The sequence below is a fragment of the Schistocerca cancellata genome, chromosome 8, assembly GCF_023864275.1.
Source record: "Schistocerca cancellata isolate TAMUIC-IGC-003103 chromosome 8, iqSchCanc2.1, whole genome shotgun sequence".
Taxonomy (NCBI): Eukaryota; Metazoa; Arthropoda; class Insecta; order Orthoptera; family Acrididae; genus Schistocerca; species Schistocerca cancellata.
The window spans coordinates 351,385,769-351,412,167 of NC_064633.1; positions in this window are offsets into that span (position 1 = coordinate 351,385,769).

Sequence of the window (26,399 nt, forward strand, 5' to 3'; positions counted from 1 at the left end):
TTACTTTTTCTTTCGATGCTCGCATGCATTGAGTCTACTTCCATTTGTGAATGTCCAGGCTCAAAAAAGCACTGATCGATAGTTGAAGTGTCCAATGTATTCACTGCATGCAAACACATAGTGCTCATGTTGGCATTCCTGTTCTGGTCCCCACATGTATCAGAAAAGAAGGTTATCGGTTTTCCTTGTGCATGATTTGTCAAAAAATCCCACAAACATGAAGCCACCTCTATGGACCCCCTCTTTGCTGTTGTCTTGTCTCAAATGTAGCAATCGGTTTTGTTGTCTCCTATACAAACAACTGTGAGATTGTACATGGAAAGCCTTCTGTTATTGAATACTGCCTTTGCATTGACTTTACGGCAGTAAAGCACAGCTTGTAAGTCAAATTCCGCTAGCAAAGATTCGCCTTTTCTTGCACTTTCTTTCTTAACTTTTCTAAATTCCCATGCCATTTCTTTTCTTTTCAGATGCTCTTCCTGATCTCTTTTAAAATCTTTGCCTTTCTTTTCCTCAGTCGAAAGGTGTGAAAACTTTAAATATTTATCACATATATCTTTTCGTGGCCTGTGAAATTTCAGATTAAATTCCTTTGTGAATATGTCCCTATACAGCCATAATTTCTCGACTGTCTTTCCTTCTTCATAGCGTTGTCCCCGATATAACTCATACATCGTCTTAATACTCATATCAGCACGTAAATAATCTGCTGTACACTCTTTCCTCTTGTAATGAGACTCTTAATGTGTTTCCTTATAGCCTCTTTACTTTCTTCGGATTTCCTTATACCCGGCTCATGACATTCTCTTCGCTCTTTCTCAATTACATTATGTTCATCTCTTTTTTTTAATAGTATTTCTCACAAAGGTTTCAGAAATGTCAAATGTCTTGAGAAAAAACTGCATACAAGCTTGAATCTTATCAGATCCCTTTATTAGATAGAATTTCTTGGTCCCCTTCCTTCGTGAGTTATCTGATTTTGTCCTCACACTTCGTTTCTCTTCTTCTTCCACTAACATATTTAGGTACTGCCTTTGTAGCTCAACTGACCCAAGATCCCAATAGGCTCTATGGACATTTTGTCTGTCTTGCTCAGTAAACTTACTGGTGCACTGTCGTGGACATTTAGAGCAATCTTTTGGCTTCACATTTCTTGCAGGAACTTCGGAAATCTTCGTAGAAGTATACGCCCTACCATGCTGTCGATTGATTTTTCTTTGATTTCTTTTGCATCCCTCTTTAACCGCTACCATTTTTCGTTTTCTTGTTTTGTTACTATTCTCAGTACCAGCATTGTCATCTGCAATGTCCCCTTCCTGATGGTGATGATTTACTTGTGCACTAGTTGCATCCTCAGCAATTTATGTGACATTCTTTACAAGGGTCATTCCATGTTCAGTACTGCTGTCTGTAACAATAACATGACAAGTATTCAGGGGACGGGAAAAGAAAATTAACTGGAACTACTATAGTGTCTATTAATTGTTTGGCTACTCAATAGAATCTGTAGTGTTATTTGGTTCATAGAGAGGATCACCATCTGTAAAACCAATGAATGTCTTGACCATCTCCACACCCCGTTCTTCCTCAGCTATGAATATTATCAATAATAATAATAATAATAATAATGACAATAATGACAACGGCGGTATTAATAATAATAATAATAATTATTATTATTATTATTATTATTATTATAGTACTTACTACCGAAATATATAAACGAAGAAACAGTTTCTAATACTTTCTCGAGGCACATTTGAACCATCCTTCTTTCTCTGGATTCCATAGCGCTACTACTTGCTTGTAAACCCATTCACAACTGAAGCAATATTTATATTCCTTTCCAGGAAGTAGCATTTCATTGTTGTTACAGTGCGACGGCGACAATGCTTCCAAAGAGAAGTGGCGGGAAAAGCAACTTCTAACAGTTCTGTTAGGATCAGAGAAACATAAGAGTTGTTCCGTTTCACAAATTAACACTGCGCCCAGTGGTCTAATGACGGATCAGCTCTTCCGTCTGTCTGATTCTTACTATTTTTCGTCAAATGTAGATACGTTGACAACTAAAACGGAAACCACGTAAAATAGAGTTACGTTTGTTTGTTCGTAACGTAGGTCTTGATTTCGCGTACCTTATGGTATTAACAACTCAAAAGTGGTAAAAATGTAGTTACATATGTCTGATCCTAAATGGGCGAATTGGCGTAGTTGGGAGACCGAGAATCCGCACTTCGCGGCGAGAAGTCTCTCCACTCCCAACGGGTGACTGTGTGGTGTGAAATGTCCAGTCACAGAATAATCGCTGCGATATTACTTGATGGCGCGATGACTACCGAACGGCACGTGAAGGTTTTGGAATATGATTTCGTCCACATTATCCAAAGTGACCCTGATTTCGACAAGGCGTGGTTCATACAAGACTGAGCTCAGCCTCATAGAAGCTCTAGAGTGATATCCTGGAGGAGCACTATGGGGGCTGCATTCCTGCTCTCGGAAATTAAGAGGCCATTGCCATGGGCCTCGATTGGCCTCCATATTATCCGGATATGAACACATGCGACTCCTTTTTGTGGGGCTGTTTTAAAGACAAGGTGTACAGCAATCACCACAGAACCATTTCTGAGCTGAAAATAGCCACTGAGGAGGCCATCGGCAGCGTCGATGTTCCGACACTTCAGGGGTTCACGCAGACTGTCGCTATTCGTCTGCGCCACATCATCGCCCATGAGGGCAGGCATATCGAACATGGCATAACCTAAATCCCAATATCTATGGTGACATTGACATACTGAATAATGTACGTGCACGCTGTAGTTTGTAACTAATTTACTTTTTGCATGTTGTTGTTGTTGTGGTCTTCAGGCCTGAGACTGGTTTGATGTGGCTCTCCATGCTACTCGATCCTGTTCAAGCTTCTTCACCTCCCAGTACCTACTGCTACCTACTTCCTTATGAATCTGCTTAGTGTATTCATCTCTTGGTCTCCCTCTACGATTTTTACCCTCCACACTGCCCTCCAGTACTAAATTGGTGATCTCTTGATGAATCAGAACACGTCCTACCAACCGATCCCTTCTTCTAGACAAGTTGTGCCATAAATTTCTCTTCTCCCCAATCCTATTCAATGCCTCCTTATTAGTTATGTGATCTACCCATCTAATCTTCAGCATTCTTCTGTAGCACCACATTTCGAAAACTTCTATTCTCTTCTTGTCCAAACTATTTATCGTCCATGTCTCACTTTCGTACATGGCTACAATCCATATTAATACTTTCAGAAACGCCTTCCTGACGCTTAAATCTATACTCGATGTTAACAAATTTCTCTTCTTCAGAAACGCGCTCCTTGCCATTGCCAGTCTACATTTTATATCCTCTCTACTTCGACCACCATCAGTTATTTTGCTCCCCAAATAGCAAAACTCCTTTTCTACTTTAAGTGTCTCATTTCCTCATCTAATTCCCTCAGCATCACCCGACTTAATTCGACTACATACCATTATCTTCGTTTTGCTTTTGTTGATGTTCAACTGCTCTTCCATGTCCTTTGCTGTCTCTGACAGAATTACAATGTCATCGGCGAACCTCAATGTTCTTATTTCTTCTCCATGGATTTTAATATCTTCTCCGAAATTTTGTTTTGTTTATTTCACTGCTTGCTCAATATACCGATTGAATAACATCGGTTACAGGCTACAACCCTGTCTCACTCCCTTCCCAACCACTGCTTCCCTCTCATGTCCCACGACTCTTACAACTGCCATCTGCTTTCTGTACAAATTGTAAATAGCCTTTCGATCCCTGTGTTTTACCCCTGCCGCCTTCAGAATTTGAAAGAGAGTATTCCAATCAACATTGTCAAAACCTTTCTCTAAGTCTACAAATGTTGGAAACGTAGATTTGCCTTTCTTTGATCTTTCTTTTAAGATAAGTCGTTGGGTCAGTATTGCCTCACGTGTTTCAATATTTCTACGGAATCCCAATTGATCTTCCCTGAGGTCGGCTTCTACTAGTTTTTCCATTCGTCTGTAAAGAAATCGCGTTAGTATTTTGCAGCTGTGACTTATTAAACTGATAGTTTGGTAATTTTCACATCTGTCAACACCTGCTTTCTTTGGGAATGGAATTATTATATTCTTCTTGAAGTCTGAGGGTATTTCGCCTGTCTCATACGTCTTGCTCACCAGATGGTAGAGTTTTGTCAGGACTGGCACTCCCAAGGCTGTCAGTAGTGTGATGGAATGTTGTCAACTCCCGGGCCCTTGTCTCGACTCAGGTCTTTTAGTGCCCTGTCAAACTCTTCACGCCGTATCATATCTCCCATTTCATTTTCATCTACATCCTCCTCTATTTCCATAATATTGTCCTCAAGTACATAACCTTTTTATAGACCTTCTATATACTTCTTCCATCTTTCTGCTTTCCCTTCTTTGCTTAGAACTGGGTTTCCATCTGAGCTCTTGATATTCATACAAGTGGCTCTCCTTTCTCCAAAGGTCTCTTTAATTTTCCTGTAGGCAGTATCTATCATACCCCTAGTGAGATAAGCCTCTACATCCTTACATTTGTCCTCTAGCCATCCCTGCTTAGCCATTTTGCACTTCCTATCGATCTCATTTTTGAGACGTTTGTATTCCTTTAGGCCTGCTTCATTTACTGCATTTTTATATTTTCTCCTTTCATCAATTAAATTCAATATTTCTTCTGTTACCCAAAGATTTCTACTAGCCCTCGTCTTTTTACCTACTTGATGCTCTGCTGCCTTCACTACTTCATCCCTCAAAGCTACCCTTTCTTCTTCTACTGTATTTCTTTCCCTCATTCCTGTCATTTCTTCCCTTATGCTCTCCCTGAAACTCTGTACAACTTCTGGTTTAGTCATTGTCCATATAGGTTATTGTTAGTCAGGGCCATTCTTTTGTAGGGATTATTGAAAGTCAGACTGCGTTGCGCAAAAAATATTGTGTGTTAGTTTAGTGTTGATCAGAATAAGTAAAGAGAGAAATGTCTGAGTACGTTCTGTTCCGCTCAGCTGTTTGAAAGTCAAATAACGTAAGAGGTTTATGAGCATAGTAATTCACAAATTTTTCTCAGGGGACGTTTCAACCTAATGCTTACATATATGTAGTCCTCTGTTGCTAGAGAGCTCCGAATTGTAGCGTGTAACATGGCGCTGTGTAACGTAACTATGTCAGTGCATGACAAACAGCGTGCTGTACTCGAATTTAGGATTATAAGAGCTCCTCCAGACATGGAGCAGCCTCTCCTTCAGCATGACAATGCCAGACAACTCACGAGCGCTGCATCTGCGAAATCCGACGCCTTCGGTTCACTGTAACTTATCACCCTCCAAAGGTATAGAAGTAACTGCGGGTGTGCCCTGGGGAAGTGTGTCGGGACCCCTACTGTTAATGTTGTATATTATTAATCTTGTAGACAATATTAATAGTAAAATAAGGCATTTTGCAGATGATGCAGTTATCTATAGCGAATTACTGTCTGGAACAAACTACAAAAATAATCAAAATATCCACGGGTATGCTGCCGGTCTATAGTGTCCAACGGGCACAATATTTCGGCGATCAAACATGTCGCCATCATCAGGTGAACTGACGGACTGAGCTCCTGTGAACGTACCGGCACGGAGATCCGTACGCTATGGCTGCTCAGAGGGAACTGGGTTCGGTCGCGGCGGCGGCCGATTTAAATACCCTCCGCCCGCGGCGCGCTCCCTCCGCCGTCCGCGCCCAGCGCCACGGTCGCGCGGTGGAACAGCTTGCGACGGCGTCTGAGATGACGTCGGTGTGATGGCTCTGTCCGCCGTGGTCGTCACAACTATACGTCTGCTCGATTTACTCTTGATTAACCCGATCGCTGGTTCCCAAGCCTTGCTAAGATTATAGCCACAGTCCCGGTTTATGAGGTCGTCATTGGTGCGAATTTCGATGGCCTCTCTAACAACGCTGTCCCAGTATCTCGACGTCTGTACCAAAATCCTCGTGCGGTCATACTCCATGGCGTGATTTTCCGACAAACAATGTTCAGCGACCGCCGACTTGCTCGGATACATCAGTCGAGTGTGCCTCTGGTGTTCACGGCATCGATCCTCGACGGTACGCATCGTCTGACCAATATACGACTTGCCACATTGACACGGAATCTGGTACACGCCGGCCTTCCTCAAACCGAGGTCATCTTTGGCGCTCCCCACCAGTGCACGAGTTTTATTTGGAGGACAAAACACAGTTCCGACCCGGTGTTTCTTCAGAATGCGGGCGATTTTCCCCGAGAGTGCGCCTGTGTATGGAATAAATGCAGTGCCTACCTCCTCCCTCGTGACTTCATCCATCTCAACAGGTTGTGCTGCAGTGGTTGGGCGGAGAGCACGTTGAATCTGCCACTCTGAGTACCCATTTTTTCGAAATACAGTTCTCAGATGTTCCAATTCCTGGGGTAGACTCTCTGCGTCAGAGATAGTGCGCGCCCTATGTACTAGAGTTTTAAGTACCCCATTCCTCTGTGAAGGGTGGTGGCAGCTGTCTGCATGCAAATACAGATCAGTGTGCGTAGCCTTCCGATACACCCCATGACCTAGGGTGCCGTCAGCCCTTCTCTTGACCAAGACGTCAAGGAAAGGTAATTTACCCTCCGTTTCAGTCTCCATAGTAAATTTGATGTTGGGGTGTATGGAGTTTAGATGTGTAAGGAAGTCAAGGAGTTTATCCATACCATGTGGCCAGATGACGAACGTGTCGTCCACGTAACGGAAAAAGCAAGTAGGTTTCCATACGGATGACGACAGGGCTTCCTCCTCGAAGTTCTCCATGTACAAATTCGCTACCACCGGTGAGAGTGGGCTACCCATGGCGACTCCCTCCGTTTGTTCGTAGTATTCTCCATTAAAAAGAAAATACGTGGAAGTCAAGACATGCCTAAAAAGTTCAGTGGTCTTCTCATCAAACTTCTGACTAATCAATTCTAGTGACTCTCGCAGGGGTACCCTCGTAAACAAGGTACAGACGTCGAGATACTGGGACAGCGTTGTTAGAGAGGCCATCGAAATTCGCACCAATGACGACCTCATAAACCGGGACTGTGGCTATAATCTTAGCAAGGCTTGGGAACCAGCGATCGGGTTAATCAAGAGTAAATCGAGCAGACGTATAGTTGTGACGACCACGGCGGACAGAGCCATCACACCGACGTCATCTCAGACGCCGTCGCAAGCTGTTCCTCCGCGCGACCGTGGCGCTGGGCGCGGACGGCGGAGGGAGCGCGCCGCGGGCGGAGGGTATTTAAATCGGCCGCCGCCGCGACCGAACCCAGTTCCCTCTGAGCAGCCATAGCGTACGGATCTCCGTGCCGGTACGTTCACAGGAGCTCAGTCCGTCAGTTCACCTGATGATGGCGACATGTTTGATCGCCGAAATATTGTGCCCGTTGGACACTATAGACCGGCAGCATACCCGTGGATATTTTGATTATCAAATACGCCGGGAGAAACTCAAGAATCACAACTACAAAAATATTCAGTCAGATGTGGACTATATTTCAAACTGGTTCAGAGGTTGGCAACTTGCTTTAAATGTCCAGAAATGTAAAGCTTTGCACTTCATAAAACGAAAATACGCAGTATCGTATGACTACTGGGTGGTCCATTGATCGTGACCGGGCCAGATATCTCACGAAATAAGCGTGAAACGAAAAAACTACAAAGAACGAAACTTGTCTAGCTTGAAGGAGGAAACCAGATGGTGCTATGGTTGGCCCGCTAGATGGCGCTGCCATAGGTCAAACGGATATCAACTGCGTTTTTCTAAACAGGAACAGCCATTTTTTGTTACATATTCGTGTAGTACGTAAAGAAATATGAATGTTTTGGTTGGATCTCTTTTTTCGCTTTGTGACAGATGGCGCTGTAATAGACACAAACATATGACTCACAAATTTAGACGAACAGTTGGTAACAGGTAGGTTTTTTAAATTAAAATGAAGAATGTAGGTACGTTTGAACATTTTATTTCGGTTGTTCCAATGTGATACATGTACCTTTGTGAACTTATCATTTCTGTGAACGCATGCTGTTACAGCGTGATTACCAGTGAATACCACATTAATGCAATAAATGCTCAAAACGATGTCCGTCAACCTCGATGCATTTGGCAATACGTGTGACGATATTCCTCTCAACAGCGGGTAGCACACCTTCCGTAATGTTCGCACATGCATTGAAAATGTGCTGACGCATGTTGTCAGACGCTGTCGGTGGATCACAATAGCAAATATCCTTCAACTTTCCCCACAGAAAGAAATCCGGGGACGCCAGATCCGGTGAACGTGCGGGCCATGGTATGATGCTTCGACGAACGATCCACCTGTCATGAAATATGCTATTCAATACCGCTTCAACCGCACGCGAGCTATATGCTGGACATCCATCGTGTTGGAAGTACATCGCCATTCTGTCATGCAGTGAAACATCTTGTAGTAACATCGGTAGAATATTACGTAGGAAATCAGCATACATTGCACCATTTAGATTGCCATCGATAAAATGGGGGCCAATTATCCTTCCTCCCATAATACCGCACCATACATTAACCCGCCAAGTTTGCTGATGTTCCACTTGTCGCAGCCATTTTCTGTCGCCCATAGTGCATATTATGCCAGTTTACGTTACCGCTGTTGGTGAATGACGCTTCATCGCTAAATAGAACGCGTGCAAAAAATCTGTCATCGTCCCGTAATTTCTCTTGTGCCCAGTGGCAGAACTGTACACGACGTTCAAAGTCGTCGCCACGCAATTCCATGGTACGGGTGCAATCGATGTTGATGTAGCGTTCTCAACACCGACGTTTTTGAGATTCCCGATTCTCACGCAGTTTGTCTGCTACTGATGTGCGGATTAGCCGCGATAGCAGCTAAAACACTTACTTGGGCATCATCATTTGTTGCAGGTCGTGGTTGACGTTTCACATGCGGCTGAACACTTCCTGTTTCCTTAAATAATGTAACTATCCATCGAACGGTCTGGACACTTGGATGATGTCCAGGATACCAAGCAGCTACATAGCACACGCCTATTGGGCATTTTGATCACAATAGCCATACATCAACACGATATCGACCTTTTCCGCAATTAGAAAAACGGTCGATTTTAACACTGGCAATGTATGACGAAGAAAATACCGTCCGCACTGGCGGAATGTTACGTGACACCACGTACTTATACGTTTGTGACTAATAAAGCGCCAACTACCACAAAGCGAAAAAAGTGGCCCAACGGAAACATTCATATTTCTTTACGTACTACACGAATATGTAATAAAAATGGGGGTTCCTATATTAAAAAAAAGCAGTTGATATCCGTTTGACGTATGGCAGCTCCATCTATCGGGCCAACTATAGCGGCATCTGGTTTCCCCTTTCAAGCTAGACGAGTTTTGTTCTTTGTGGTTTTTTCGTTTGATGCTTATTTCGTGAGATATTTGGTCCGGCCACTATCAACGGACCACCCTGTATAATATCAGTGAGTCACTATTGGCATCGGACAACACATACAAATACCAGGGTATAACACTTTGTTGGGATGTGAAATGGACTGATCACATAGGTTCAGTCGTGGGTAAAGCTGGTGGTAGACTGCGGTTTATTTGCGGAATACCGGGGAAGTACAGTAAAACTACAAAGAAGGTCGCCTGCAAATCACTCGTGCGACCACTTTTACAATATTGTTCAAGTGCGTCGCGCCCGTACCAAATGGGCCAAACAGGAGATGTTCAACGTATACAGAGACGTGCAGCAGAGATAAGGAAGGAACTGAACTGGAAGACGGAAACTATCCAGAGAAAATCTATTAATAAAGTTTCAAGAGTCGGTTGTAAATGATCACCCTATGAATATACTAAAACCTCCTATGTATCGTTCACATAGGGCTGTGAAGACTAGATCAGAATAACTAGTGCACGCACAGAGGCATTCAAACAATAATTTTACCCGCACCCTATACGTGTATTGAACAGGAAGAAACCCTAATAACTGGTACAATGGGACGTACCCTACCCTCTGCCAGGCACCTCACGATGTTTTTTTCAGAGTATAAATGTAGAGTGATGTTAAGATTGGCAACATTTCACGTAAATTACATTATTTCACGATGTACAGAGATGTGCATTCGTCTGACGTGACAGTACTTCTAGAGCGGGTAGGCCTATTTTTGACAATGAAATTTACAGATGTCGGGTGATTTTAAGGTATGACATGCGCTGAATCTTTTTGCAACACCACATGAAAACGTCCCAAGGGTCGAAATTGCAATTGTGAAATAAATAATCTCTACGGTCAACGGTGAATATGATGTGTTTTAAAAAATTCTGTGTGACTGTGAACTCGACAAATAGAAGTTATTGAGTATTTATGTGTCTGAGTAATTCTTCTTAAATTTTCGTCATGGGACAAATTGGTGTGCATATTTTTAACGATGTATTAACTTTGTTCTGTGTAGTTTTGTGGTTTAGGAGAGCACAACGGCGAGGTATCAGTGTCCTTAGTAACTTTGGTGACAGCATCCGAAAATATTTCGTTGACGGCATTCGAGAATAGTATACTGTAGAGACGCTTGCAAAGAATGCACTATCGCACGTGCTGATCACTCACGATACTAAGAACCATGTCGTCTTTTGTGAAGTCCTGCGGACCCTCATAAATCACGGTGACTTCAGCGAAATTACTGTTTATAAATAAAAGTCTCATTTCTGTTCGTCTCATTGCGTATTTCTTTCAGTTACTTTCTGTATTATGCTGTAGCAATTTTGTCTATGTGTAGTCCATGTTACATCGAGCTATGTCAATTGGCAGTGACATATCATGTCAAAGTTAACTTTCGTTCTTACTTTTTTTTCACGCCAGTGTACTTAAATGACAGAGTGGGAATTGACCTGTTCGCAAGCCTAAGACTGTACATTCAGGATGAACTATGTAGCAGCTCAGATTAAAAGTGAACACATGCCACACGAAAACTGAAAATTGTTCGAACTGTAGAGGCACACCAATCTACATTTATTTATCAATAAATTTTTCCGTATCGGATGCCACAACCGTAAATTTGTTAAAAGACAATTCCATTTTCCACAATTGCTATATTTCGAGCAGTGACTTATTCCACATGATAAGATGATTACATGAAGGGGGGAGGGGAGGGGAGAGAGGTGCCCTTTTCAAGTGCTTACTCACATCCTCCACACAGCGGTACTGTTTTGATTAATGCAACGTACCTCTGTCATTTAAGTACACTGGCGTGAAAAAAAAAAGTAAGAACGAAAGTTAACTTGGACATGATACGTCACTGCCAGTTGACATAGCTCGATGTAACATGGACTACACATAGACAAAATTGCTACAGCATAATACAGAAAGTAACTGAAAGAAATACGCAATGAGACGAACAGAAATGAGACTTTTATTTATAAACAGTAATTACGCTGAAGTCACTGTGATTTATGAAGGTCCGCAGGACTTCACAAAAGACGACATGGTTCTTAGTATCGTGAGTGATCAGCACGTGCGATAGTGCATTCTTTGCAAGTGCTCCCACCCTGACCACAAGGTTGGCAAGGAATTCATGTGGTGAGGCCTTGAAGTACTTCACCACCGCTGCTGGCAATGCTGGATGGTCGTTGGAGCATCTCGACGTTCTCTCCCTTCTTGCCCACTGTGCAATGCAGCCGTCTTCTGGTGCTGTAGTTGAATGTCGTCGACCACCTCCTTTCCTTCGGACAGCGATGCCTCTGGGAACGCTCGCCATGCACGTGAAACAATGCTGTGGGCAATAGCAAATTTCTGTGTCACATTCTCCGTGTGGTGTCAGATAAATATTGTCTTCGAGCTGTATTGTAACAAAGAATACCATCACACTGCTCGCTGATTAACATACACTGTCCTTTCCCCTTCCTTCAGCTGCCTCGTATTACGAGACCAGCCACCCATTTGGCGCTATGCTGTAAACACTCCGACCTTAAGTCATGTGACGTTCTGCTTTCTGTGCACGACTGGGAGACCTCTGGCAACATGCTGCAACACTTTCATTCAGTTTCGCCGAGTTGCTAATATTTGTCTTACTTTTACTCATCTCGATCTTAAGTTTTGTATATTATTGCTGTAGTAGTAGACTTGAACGAAAGCAACCTTCTATACTAGTTAAAGATTTGAATAACATTACTGCCGTAGCGGTGTGCGTACGTAAACATCACTACGCAATGAACTCGCACAAAGTGCCTGCGTAAAAGCCTGGTTGGCGTGAGCAGTTCCAAACATAGTTTCTGATATCATCCGTAACAAGTCTACATCTACTACTACAACTATACCACGTAACACAGCTTACGGTCTGTGGCAGAGAGTACATTGTACAATGTCTTCCTGTACATTGTCACTTCACTCCTTTTCAGTTCCAGTCTCGATAGTTCGCAGGAAGCGTCTGTGTGAGCTCGAATCTCTCTAATTTTATTTTCGTGATCTTTTCGCCAGATGTACGTAGGAGGAAACATTAGTTTCGTTGACTCCTCTAGGAACGTGTGCACTCTGAACTTTAGCAGTAAACCATACCGTGACGCAGAACGCCTAAAAAAATGGTTTAAATGGCTCTGAGCACTGTGGGACTTAACATCTGAGGTCATCAGTCCCCTAGAACTTAGAAATACCTAAACCTAACTAACCTAAGGACATCACATACATCCATGCCCGAGGCAGGATTCGAACCTATGACTGTAGCAGTTGCGCAGTTCTGGACTATCTTGTAGTGTCTGCCACAGGATCTGGTTAACCGTCTATGCGACGCTTTTGTGCTTACTAAATGATCCTGTGACTAAACGTGCTGCTCTTCATTGTATCTTCTGTATTTCCTCTGTCAATCTACCTGCTACGTATTCCATACTGATGATCAGCATTCATGTATTGGTCGAACAAACTTTTTGTAAGCATCCTCCATTGTTGATGGACTATTATAATACTATAGCAGTTGCCATTTACACTTGACAGCAAAAAAAGTGGGTCACTGCCGAATACAACCATCATAACGTAGGTGTGTTGCAGGTCCTCTAAACACCAAAACCCCTTGGGGTACAGTCGCTTGGCTACACACAATGGGTACCGCAAGAGACTACTAGAGACCAAAGGTCTTTATGGCAGTCAGTATAAGCGCCAACTAATATCGTCATACAAAACATATTAGAAAACACGTTCTTAGCGATGAGACACCCTATAACACTCATAAACTAACCTTAATTACAACAAGTGACATTCCAAAAGTTCTTAGAAAACGGGTTATTTTACATATATCGTACAATAATCCTTAGTCAAAATTAAATACTTAAGCAATACATGGAGTTACAAAGCTGTATGGCAATTGGAAAAAAGTTTTTCGCTCTCGAAAAGGTTTTCCATCCAGGTGCAGAACGTCGCTCGACGGCGAGTGGCTCTGGAAACTGATTATTGGGGGAACCAATAAAAAAACGCAATTAACGGCAACAAGCACTCTACGGAAATCCCAACATTAACAGCGAATCACCAGTAATATCATTGTTCTCGTAACACATCAACAGCTACGTGTACGCAAATTTGAACTTTAAGTGACATGACAAACGTCGTCGTTCTGGACCTGGATTCAAACCCACTACCTACAGCCATTGCTAACAAAGCTAAGCTTCCTTTGTGCCTTATTGAGGCCCGATCACTAGGCATAAAGAGACGTGAAGTATAGACGTTTGCACCAGTATCAGTTATCAATTCAGATCCTGAAAATAAATGACGAAAATGTTTGTACTGAACTGGGAATCCTGTCAAAACAGTTACCTTCATGGGAACTACCCCCAACGACGTTTAATGTGGTGTCATTCACAAGGAACAAGGTATGCTCATGTATAAAATTGAAATGCCATCATGTAAAGCTTGTGACAGGGATGCGAACCCAGCACCTAATCGGATTGTTAACGAAGTACGTAAAATCAGAAGTTAAATATCAAATGTTTTAACCAATAGCGAGATGTTGGAACCTTAAATGACGATAGAATTGTTTTTGCCTGACAGGGATTCGAACCTAGCATCTAGCGCCGTCGTTTTCTAGCCGGGAGCAGACGATAAGTAGCTATTGTTGGTTCACCAGTAGCGACATGTGCGCATGTTTAGCTAGACATCAGGCGACGAAAAGTTCTGTGCTGAATGCAATTCAAACCTCGCACACGTGGTCATGAAGACACTTTAACTATCAAATTTTTTTCCAGTAATAGCTAGGAGTGGCATGTCTATACTTTCAATGATGTGATGCAAAATACTCTGCTGGCTAGAAGTTGAATCCACAACGAACACAACGTCAAACACAAATCCGTTTTCGCCAGTAGGATGGAGAGGAATGTTTGAACTTGAATAGATGTAAGGAAACGTTTGATCTTGTAGTGTTGTGATAAAAAGCTCATCATGTGGCTGCGAGTTGAAACGAACACTTTACAGCTGACAACGCACGAAGAGACATTGAAAATGCAACTATTTTTCACTAGTAGTTCGGAGTGCACATGCTAGGGTTTGAAATGAAGTAATGAATATTTTGTGCTGATCAGGATTCGAAACCAGATAGGTGCCTTTCGAGGAGGCCTAGAAGAGTTTGCAATCTTGGGGAACACAGTGAAATCGAATTCGAATCTCAATCCAGCACCACAATTTTCAAGGTCTCCGTTTCAAATAAAGTAAGAGCCTTGTGAACTTACATGGCCATTGGTTCATTAAATGAAATACGTTTTCTAGTTTACGACGGCTTGCTGGTGACAGAGTCTCTGCCTTACGGTGTTTCTCCATCTGTTACAGCTCAAACGAATACCGCTCTGCCCCAGTGGACAGCGAAGGGATGTTATCTTTACAGCGGATATTGAACTACGGAGCTTACTGGCGTTCTGCACTTGGCGTTACTAGGGGTGAAGGAGAGTTACTTGTGTGTGTTAAAAATCTACTCCTGACGTGAGACGTGAACCTACATGTTTTACACATCAATACAAGATTTTTTTTTTTTAATATCATTTTGTTCGTTTTCGTTCGTTGTATCTGCTCTGGGCGGACGTCGAAAGACACCCGTTTCAGTTCGTTGTTGATCCATTAACTCAGTTTTTTTTTATTACAGAGGGCAGCTAGCCCTCTGACCGAACACGCTGAGCTACCGTGCCGGCTAAGATGAATCTACCAGACCACTGAACCCCCTGCCAAGCACATAATTATGAATGACAGAGTATTCATTTAGATTTAGATGCAGATGTCAAAGGACGGGTAACAGGAAGGAGGGCGGGATCTGGAAATGGATAGAAGTGCAGAAGTGCAAAATATAAGCGTGAAATGCTGGCAAAGTATTGCTTACTTAGATGTGTGCCACAGTTCGTTTTATTTTAGGACCGAGAGATAAGGAAGGACTGTTTTCAGAACGAAGAATGGGTTATAGGGAAGGGGAGATCAAAGAATACGGTTTCATAGGTGTTGAGAGGAATGACAGAGAGTAAAGACAGCAGCAATTAAAAGAGAAAATGTAGCGTGAATGGGAACCGCTAGATTTGTTTATAAAGTTTTGGGGGAATGGAATAGAAGGGCACTTGCGGTGATAGTGTCAGAGAGAGAGAGTGCGTGAAAGAGAATAGAGGAGATATTAAAAACAAGTAAACATAATATGAAATCGTTTGCGTATTTGTGTGGAGGACGGAGGGTGTATTCATGGATGGAGGGGAAGAGAGAGGTGTATTTGAAATAACGAAAACTACTGTGACAGAGTCCATCTACGCTGATTAGTTTGTAACTATCTAGACAGGGTATAAATGAAATCAAAATAGAATATTTAACAAACTGTATATTCAAAAGAAACCCACTTGAATTAAAAATGCAACTCAAAGGAAAACTAACCCATATTGTATCTTTTCTGTTGCCACGCGATCTTCCACTAGCTCCCAATGAGGAAAAATGACGAAAAAGAAGACATAACAAAACATTTTAAGGACTCTAATACTTTATCCAGAATCCTTCATTTTTTGTACTTCTATCATGGGTCTTGGCATAGAATGTATAAGCCGTCGGACATAACAGCCTGCAGAAGCAACTTCCTCCCAGGCTTCCAGGACGCAGTCCCAAAGAGAGTCCGCAGTAGTTGGTTGGTTTCGTGGCCAGTTCTCTGTTAATGTACTGGCGACCTCAACCCACATGTTTTCCATGGGGTTCATATCAGCCGCCCGTGGCGGCCAGTCCATGACTTTGACGCCAATCGCGGAGAGCCGCTGCTGAACAAATGCAGACTTGTGAATGGGAGAATGGTCCTCTTGCAATGTGACGTCGCCTTCTGCGTACACACGCAGTGACGGAAGCATCACATTTTCCAATATGTGCGCATAGTGCACGCTGTCCAGAGTTCCTACTATCCTGTGAAGAATTCCCGCCCCATCGCAGAAATCCCACCCCAGCAGGTAACAGATAGCCGGCCACTTCTTCTCGTCATGGTTGCACATTCGCGTCGATGGCGAGTCCCTTGCGGCCTGTAAAAGATTCGTGAATCGTCGTTACTGGTGGAAAACACCTTCTCATCAGTGAAAATGACGTCCCACGACGCTCTCAATGGAGCCTCGCAAACGCTAGCCGGTATAAAACGTTGTCTTCGCTGAGCTCTTGTTTCACGGCGGATCGTCGTGCATGCAGTCCAGCGTCCCTCAGCCTTCGGCGAATCGTGTCACTGGAGCCGGGGAAGTTGGTCTCCTGCCACAACTGCTTCCCATTCAGAAAGGGATTTTCTCTGCTCCTAGACACTAGGTTCCTGTCTTCCTGCTGTGAGCTCACTCTCTTCCTACCTGAGCCAGGAGCACTGTTGGTGGTGCCTCCTTCAAGGCAGATCCTCCACCATCTCGTTGCAGTGGTATGTGGTACGCCATACCGTCTGCCAGCTTCTCTGATGGACATCCTCCTTCTTCAATGACAGCGACGACTCTGTCTCGAATAGACCTCTCCCAGTGAGCCATTACGGCAGACAGTCTGATGTGTATTTCTGCTTGCCGCTCTCATACTGATGCCAGGAGAGGAGTTAAACATATTTACGTCAAACGGAGCGGCAGAGGCATGCGGCGCAGCCGCGCTGGCTCGTCCCGGGCTGTTGGCCCACCAACGCCACCGCCAGCTCGCTCACTTCCGTCTCGCCTCGACCAGCCTGGCTGGCCCGTAGCTCGCGAGCCGCGGCCAGTACAGACCCGGGCCGCAAGGCCACGATCACCCCTTGAAGGATCAAAAGTTACACCTAACCTACCCAAGTCTGTAGCATAAACTAACGCAGCTACAGCTGTTATGCTATAACATGTGCAGTTGAAGATTCATTCAAATATTTGACGAACAATACGTTCAAAAATACATTCATTTTAAACATAGCTACCACAAAATATTTCACCTAGCTAGCAATAGCATGACGCAGGAAACTATTCTTTCTTGTAAGCGCTCTGCATTAGATGTAGCCATAAGAAAACGTGTATTCAACCACCACAACTAAGTGGAATGTAAAAGTAAACAGGTTTGGCGGCAGCTTCTCCAAATATTAGTATATACGTAGTATATAATACACGTTTTGTGCACTTATAACATGTACTCAGTGTCTCTGAAACCATACGTGCTGCACAACGGAAATTACTTTCTGCTGAGGCACTTCATTTACATCTCAATGATACAGGACTACTAGAGAACATTACTCTTTACGGCAGTCAATCCACTTGTAAATTAACACCATGATGTCACAGACATCAGGCAACACGTTACTAGGGATGAGAAAGGCCTTAAGGTTTGCAACTAAATATGGTACACCTAGCCACTACTGAAGAAGAATTTGATTATTAACGTGTCTTCATAACCATGTGTGCGGCGTTCGACTCTCAGTCAGCATAGGCGTTTTCGCCGCCTTATTTCTAGTTAAACGTGCGCACATCTCGCTAATGGTGGACCAACATTGGACATTTCTCGTCTGTTTCTGGTTAGACAACAACGGCGATAGGCGCCGGGTTCGAATCCCGATCAGTCAACACAACTTCAGTCGTCATTTAAGGTTCCTACCTCACTACTGGTGACAAACTTTGATATCTACATTTTGATTTTACGTACTTATTCAACAATCCTATTAAGTGCTGGGTTCGCACCCTTGTCAACAGCATTACATGATGGCATTTCAATTTTCAACATGTGCATCCTTTGTTCCTTGACAATGCAACAATATACAACGTCTTTTGAGGTTAATTACTAAGAAGGTAATTGTCATGTTAGGGTTCCTGGTTTCACACAAACATTATCGTCATTTACGTTCAATCGATTTCCTAACTGCCATGGTTCACCTGAGTCTGGGTTCATCTGTAACACAGCCACTGTCAACAGGTCATAGAATATGTGACTTAAATTATTTGTATGACACTATTCAATACTTTTGTTGCTTTGATGGACGATTAGCTGCAGTGGTCGTCAAGATTGGCGACTGCTTTATATTCGTCGGAACTCCTTAAGTGTGTATTTCACTGCTTTCTGGAAGTCTCAAAGCGGAGACAAGGAGTCATCTGGAGCCTGTCGGATAATCTTTCACTCCCGGCGGCGTGAGAACAAATTTACTAGCTTAGGATTACTCGTGAAGGAACGTACCAGCATTTTGACATAATCTCTGGCAATAACTATATCAAACGGATGAAAATGACGGCACTGTATGCCTGAAGCATATAGAGGATGGTGAATCTGATACCAAACACTGGTACAGAACGAACAGCGAATCGCGATATGGAAAAGGAAGTGTTCCGACTGGTTAACTCCAATTATCGTCAGGTGAATTGAGGTACGTTATATTCTGTTTAGTGGCCAATGATGTCTGTGGTAGCCGGCCGCAGTGGCCGTGCGGTTAAAGGCGCTGCAGTCTGGAACCGCAAGACCGCTACGGTCGCAGGTTCGAATCCTGCCTCGGGCATGGATGTTTGTGATGTCCTTAGGTTAGTTAGGTTTAACTAGTTCTAAGTTCTAGGGGACTAATGACCTCAGCAGTTGAGTCCCATAGTGCTCAGAGCCATTTGCACCATTTGTCTGTGGTAGATTCTGGCGCAAGTAAGATATGGAGCTAACACACATGGTTTATAAAGATTCAGCGTTATTGTAGCATAATCATCCATTATTATTAATAATAACGGTGTGGCCTTTTGGTGAAATAAATGAGACTGAGTTACCGGATCGTTTCGTGCACACGTGTAGTTTTACAATTACGAAGACCAAATAAATGTAGAAATTTAGGTTGGGGACGAGAGCAAAAAGATTCAAATATTCCCCCTCACCCCTAACCCAGTTGTTTTATCGTCCCGTTCCCCTTCTCTGTTTTACCGTGTATGCTGATTATTTAGCGTTGCGATTCAAAAAGGATTACTGTAAATGGTGAAAGGTGTCATAGTACTTAAAAAGACATGAAGTTCTATAGAATTTAGTCGAGAGGTACAGAAGTTACCTTCCATTCTCAAAAGTTCATGCTTATATACCAGTGCCACGTAACAAATGTCGAGAAGGGTAACTGCCAAAATTATTCTCTCATGAGTTGCCACATTGCAAATACCTTAGCCCTTCACTGCGTTGCTTTGCAGATGTGCAAAGCAAAGTTTCAACTCTCTTTTCGCCATTGTTCTTGAAGTTTAACGCTTGAAACTGCTTTGCTGATGTGCTATGTTGTATTATGACGGTAACTGATAAGATTCTGCCACTAGAATGCGCTACTGATTGTATGATGCAACAATGTGTTGCTATGAGTAGCATTGTAAGTCAGGCTGACATTGCTCACTTTCGGCGGTGACTGTTAGTAGTTGAATGGAAAAATACGTGAATGCAAAAAATTTCTAGTGCTTCTACAACCTTTGGAGAGTATTCTGCGCCGTTCATCTTGTATTTCTACTAATAAATATGTGAGTAGTATACAAATAAATTTCGTTTGCATATGTGCAGTAGCGCGTAATAATACTTCTATACACAATCGAACGAGGAGAAAGTAGTGTTTCCTTCTTTCTGCTTTTTTCTAGTTTATCGTGATAGTTCGAGTGCTGTAATGGAGTCATTCTCGTATTTCGACAACGGACGACGTAAAGTGATGATGTATGAAGAATTCATGGCCCTAGAACGCCCTTCTGGCAGTGAAGATGAGTTAGATTTTGACGATTCAAATGAAGACCTGACAATAAACGTAAATTATCTGGAACCTGCAGATAGTGATAGCGAACCTGAGGCTACTGTAGTTAATACACATAATTCAAATACTTACTGTTTGAAGGATGATGAGAATGAAGCTGTTGCTGATGCACAGGTACCAAAAGCTTCTGAAAAACTCCAAAAGGTTCAGAAAAATCGAATCATCCGGAAAAAAACAAAGTGCTTCATCTGGAAATGATAAATTTATATTCAAAAGAAAGTCCTCACTGCCACAGTCAGTGAATTAATGGCAAAAATTGTCGATGAAACTAATCTTTACAGCACACAAAAAAATCCAAACAAACCATTTCATTGCAATCTTCATGACATTCATAAACTTATAGGCATATGTATTATTAGTTCTTTGGCTTTACCTACTGCTGTTCGAGATCTCTGGAATGATGTCATTGGTGTTGAGGTAGTAAAACAGACAATGTCTCAGTGATACTTTGAGAGTCTGACGGCCACTTTGCATTTCAATGACAATAAAAAGCGGCCAGACCCTGAGAGCCACGATCATGACAAATTGTACAAAATCAGACTTATAACTGATCATGTGAATAAAAAATGTCTTTTGATTCCAATGAGTGAGCGTTTGTCAGTTGATGAAGAAATCTGCGCAACCAAAGCAAGGCACCACATGAAGTTTATATGAAAGACAATCCACATAAATGGGGGTATAAACTATTTGTTTTGTGTGGCGATATGGGGTTTGCACACAAATTTGAAATCTACAGTGGGCAAGAAAATAATCCAAAATTCAGGTTAGATAATGAACCAGGTATTGGAGCATCTGGAAACGTTGCGATTCGCCTCATAAGGGAAGTTCCAAGGTATCAGAATTACTAGATCTACTTTTACAGATATTATAGCTCTATGGATATAGTTGTATACCTTTTCAAACTTGGGATCCAGAGTGTAGGAGCAATAGAAAAGAATAGGATCCCAAATAGCAAATTTCAAAGTGAAAAGGAACTGAAGAAAGAAGGACGTGGCTATTCTGAGGAATACATCACTACTGTTGACAGTGTAGACATTTCCTCTGTTTTGTATAAAGATAATAATATTGTCTGTTTCCTGTCTACATTTGTTGGTGAGCTGCCAAAATCTGAAGCGACAAGATTTGACAGAAAGAAGAGAGAGCACAGAATGGTGCAGTGTCCAGCTGTCGTTTCTGTTTACAACTCACATATGGGAAATGTAGATTTGTTGGATAGCAACATTGGAAGATGCCATATAAAGATTAGATCCTGGTATTTACGTTTGTTTTTCCATTTGATTGATATAATTGTTATAAATTCGTGGATTCTGTTCAGAAGGGTACTAATGGAAAAAACAGCAGCAAACATGCCAATGAATCGGAAGAAATTTAGAACTGAGTTGGATCAATCTCTTTCCCAGATTGGTCCCGGAGCAAAAAAACGAGGTAGACCAGATAGCACAGATCCAATAGAGATAAACAGGATCAGATATAAGGGATCGTCATTACCTCCAAAGGAAGTAAGCTTAGATCCTTATGATCACTGGCCAGTGTGGAATAAGAAGAGAACAACATGCAAACGCCCTAACTACAAAGGCTATACCTTTATCATGTGTGAAAAGTGCAAAGTGAATTTCTGTTTAAATAAAGTCAAAAACTGCTTTCTTGCATTCCATAGTGTTTAAGACATGTGTCTTTCATTAATTTTCGAATATGTCATTAATTCTTTCATATCTGTTGTTAATTTGACATGAAAAAAATATTTTTTACAGTTAATAACCTTTTTTGTGTGAAAAACTTCACACGGTTTTGCATATGTGCAAAGTGTTACTTATGAGTGTATATGATAAGTTTCCCACAGTTTTGCATAAATGCAAATGGAATAAAAATAAATTTTTTTCTGAATTAAAAACATCTTATTTTTTCAACATTTTTCCTGACATCCTTGAACAATTTGAAATACAAAAAAATATTTTAACTTCTAAAAAAAAAGTGTGTAATGAAGGGTTAGAACTGTGTCATGGATGATGCTGCAGTATCAAAAATACTGATGTGTGATGCCACTATTATTTGATAGAGCAAAAGATAGTGTTGACAGCTAGAGGAGCTGGCACTGTATTCCTGTAACGATATTATCTCCGACGTTGCGGACACTGTGGTGCTTACAATCAAACTTTAATAGCAAAAAAATGCAATTTCTGATGAGCGATTTTACGAACTAACACACCTATCAGGCAGTTCTCCATATGTCGCTGCTAATGCTATTATCCAACACTTCAGTGTCACATTTTACCACCGATCGATGATCTAGCCAGAAACATATCAGCTGCCACTTAGATTTTCAGGAAATAATGGATTTTATTCCTATAGTATTTTCACTCCTGTTGCAGTCACTAACGGGCTTCCTTTTTCTTTATGTTTACCCACACATGTTTCAGTAACTATGTGGTGTCCTCTGTGGGTCCGTTTCCTTATGAAATCATACAGGAGTTAGAATGATTAGACATAAAATTATAACATGAATGTGTTTGTTGCTATTTCTCGTATGAAAATTCGCCATTCGAAGCCTAGGTTCTATGAGGAGGCCAATTGTCAGGCACCTTATAACTTGACAGAGTGACATCTGCAAAGCAGTGAGAATGGTATGTTTCTTTGAACAAAAATTAACTCATATGGTACAAATTTTCCGAGAGTAACTTACAGTCCACAACGCAGACAGAACATTCTCAATTCGGCAAAAGAAAAAAGCATTTTAACAAACTGCTTATTTCACACCATTATTGCTTAATTGTTAATTATGTCCCAAGTTTTCTATTAAGGAAGACTTATGGCACAACACTGATCAAAATATGCTATTGCAGTACCTTCGGGTGATGAATTGCAACACATCAGATGCACCTGTTAAAGTTTTAGTCCGAAAGTTGAAAACCAATCAAAACTTTTGTCATTTTCATAGAAACGTGACACACAAAGATGCAGACATCGTCGAAACCTGTATGGGTAGCAGAAAAGAAGTCAAATATTTTTTAAAAGAGAAACACGAGTATAGGAGTTTCTAATTTCTCAACATGATTATTACAAAATGAAATACTGAGTGAATAATTCTGACGAGGGATTTCCCGGCTTTTAGTGAGTTAAACAGTTTCTCTGATTGTTTTCCACTAGAAATTCTAATAGTTCTTAACTCGTCCTATTGTTACACAAATAATCGAATATGTTTCAGATAAATGGTAAAGAAATGCCTCTTTTCTGGTCACGCCCTAAGGTGGCAACACCGTTCGTCGCTACCCCAAGCCTACAGCTGGAAGTTAAGATATTAGCCTAAACCGGTAGGAATGCTGGAGGTAGCAAATGCAGTGAACGCGTCCTTCTTTAGGCGGTGGCCCGGAACACGGCTTGGTCGGTGACGGCGAAGCACTGCTGCCGGCTTAGCATACCTTTCGTTCGACAACTGTTATCGGGGAACAAGGAAAGGTACTCTTTAGGGAGCTCTGCGATGCAACAACTTTCTTATCCCGCTCATTCAGACGAGTTATGCAGACGAGGTATGCTTTGTCTTCTTCCTTTTACGTATGCTGTGTGACCTCCGGTTTCCAATGGGTGGGGATCGTGTTTACTGTACAATTTACGTATCTCTACAACCGTCAGAAATTCGAACATGACATCAGCATAGCCATAGAAAAGTGAAAAGTCTGAATTCTTAACGTTGCTCGAAATCCAGAGCTCTGGTATTGATACAAGATTCCCTTGAGGACCCACAATCACACTGAATGAATGGTGGGATATTTAAGGCTTCACATGCGGTCTTTTACGTTATCGGCTTTGTTCTTTGCTATGCATATTACGTGTCAACCCAAATAATGATGAAAACGTTAACAATATACAGCGTAATGTAATGGCTACGCTTATTGCATTATTAGTGAGTGATTACAGACTTTCTCATGCTGCACATCAACCACGAAGGTTTTGCAACACGAATTTGTTGCATTAAAAGTTCTAGATCAGTTGTCTTGTTTATTCCCTATGAAAATATGAACATCTGACAATATCTACCACTGTGTTCGTCGGGAACGTACCTGGCTGTCGAAGAAGTTAGAGAAGTACAAAGATGTGTTTGATTTGTTCACTGCAACCAGAGACTATATTGCTGCAACGCAGCGATGCAACGACACTAGCAGTGTCTTTCTATCCATCCTAGACACTACTCCTATACAGCATCTCGATATTAGGTACTCACGTCCAAACATTGATGAGTGCGTAACGCATATCTCTATTAAAGTTTTTGACACACAGTTTAAACTGCGGTTTGAAGTCAACAACCCGGCCGTGGCGTTCCTTCTGCCAATTGCTCAGGAGAAATGAAGTGACCCTCACACGTATTAGAATTGGGCACTGCCCTCTCACACCCAGTTTTTTACTCCGGTGAGAGGATCCCCCCCCCCACCCCGTTTTTTGATGCTTGTGGCGTGCACATCTCTATCCGCCATATTTTAACAGACAGTGTTTCATACCGTGATGCAAGGGCAGAAGCAAATTTCTGCCCTCTATTTCAGCTGATGATGAGACGAGTGTGACTACGGTTTTAAAGTTTTGTGATGTGTCTGGACTCTGGCCTAAACTTTTAGGCTGGAGGTTTTATCGTGTTGCAGAGTAGCTGGCTCCCCCTTTTTTCTTCTTGCGGTCAACCAGTCATGTCCATCTGCTCTACTGTTTTAGCTCCCTATACCACTTTCATCCTGTGTAGTTAATGTTTTAATATTGACGCAATACTTCGTTCCGTGCTTCTGTGCGGTTAAGCACATAGTTTGCCAAATTTGTTACCTTTTTTTCCGCGCTGTTTTGTCTTCCTGTTTTGTATGTTTTACCGACACACGTTTCAATCTGTTTTCACGCGGGCGCTGGAGACCACGTTGTCGTGCACCCATACAAAGATATCCACTCCACTCTACTTTCATCTCCACTGCTTCTTTCATTATTGCGGCCCAATAGTTTGAGCGGCATTTGTTCGAACAAGATATTGTTGCTAATGATGACGCTATACTCGGCAACAGCAAAGTTTTCTAAATTTCTGTACTTGCTGAGCCGCTCGCGTTCCGTCCAAAACTACGAAACAGTCCGAAAGACTTTGCCATGTAGCTACTGCCACATTTACATGGGACATTATAAACAAAGGCTGTTCTTCAGAGTGAGGAACATGTGTTTGATTTTCTTAGGTGGCCGAAAGAAGATTTCAGTCCCATGTACGTTTAATATTCGTTCAGTTATGCTTGATATTCCTTAACAAAAGGAAGGAACGTCTAGTTGATCAACGCTGTAAGACAGCATGCGATATTCTTTCCGTTCCCCATAAGACGTTTACAATACTCTTTGTAAATGCGTCTGTTGTAACACCGAAAATGCAGATAAAATACTTTGTGCGTCTTCCAAAAATTTTCGGCGTTTAATATCCGTTGATAACTTGTACTGTTCGTCTGATTCTGAAGCTGAAAGCTGTATTACAGAAACTACACTCCTGGAAATTGAAATAAGAACACCGTGAATTCATTGTCCCAGGAAGGGGAAACTTTATTGACACATTCCTGGGGTCAGATACATCACATGATCACACTGACAGAACCACAGGCACATAGACACAGGCAAATGAGCATGCACAATGTCGGCACTAGTACAGTGTATATCCACCTTTCGCAGCAATGCAGGCTGCTATTCTCCCATGGAGACGATCGTAGAGATGCTGGATGTAGTCCTGTGGAACTGCTTGCCATGCCATTTCCTCCTGGCGCCTCAGTTGGACCAGCGTTCGTGCTGGACGTGCAGACCGCGTGAGACGACGCTTCATCCAGTCCCAAACATGCTCAATGGGGGACAGATCCGGAGATCTTGCTGGCCAGGGTAGTTGACTTACACCTTCTAGAGCACGTTGGGTGGCACGGGATACATGCGGACGTGCATTGTCCTGTTGGAACAGCAAGTTCCCTTGCCGGTCTAGGAATGGTAGAACGATGGGTTCGATGACGGTTTGGATGTACCGTGCACTATTCAGTGTCCCCTCGACGATCACCAGTGGTGTACGGCCAGTGTAGGAGATCGCTCCCCACACCATGACGCCGGATGTTGGCCCTGTGTGCCTCGGTCGTATGCAGTCCTGATTGTGGCGCTCACCTGCACGGCGCCAAAC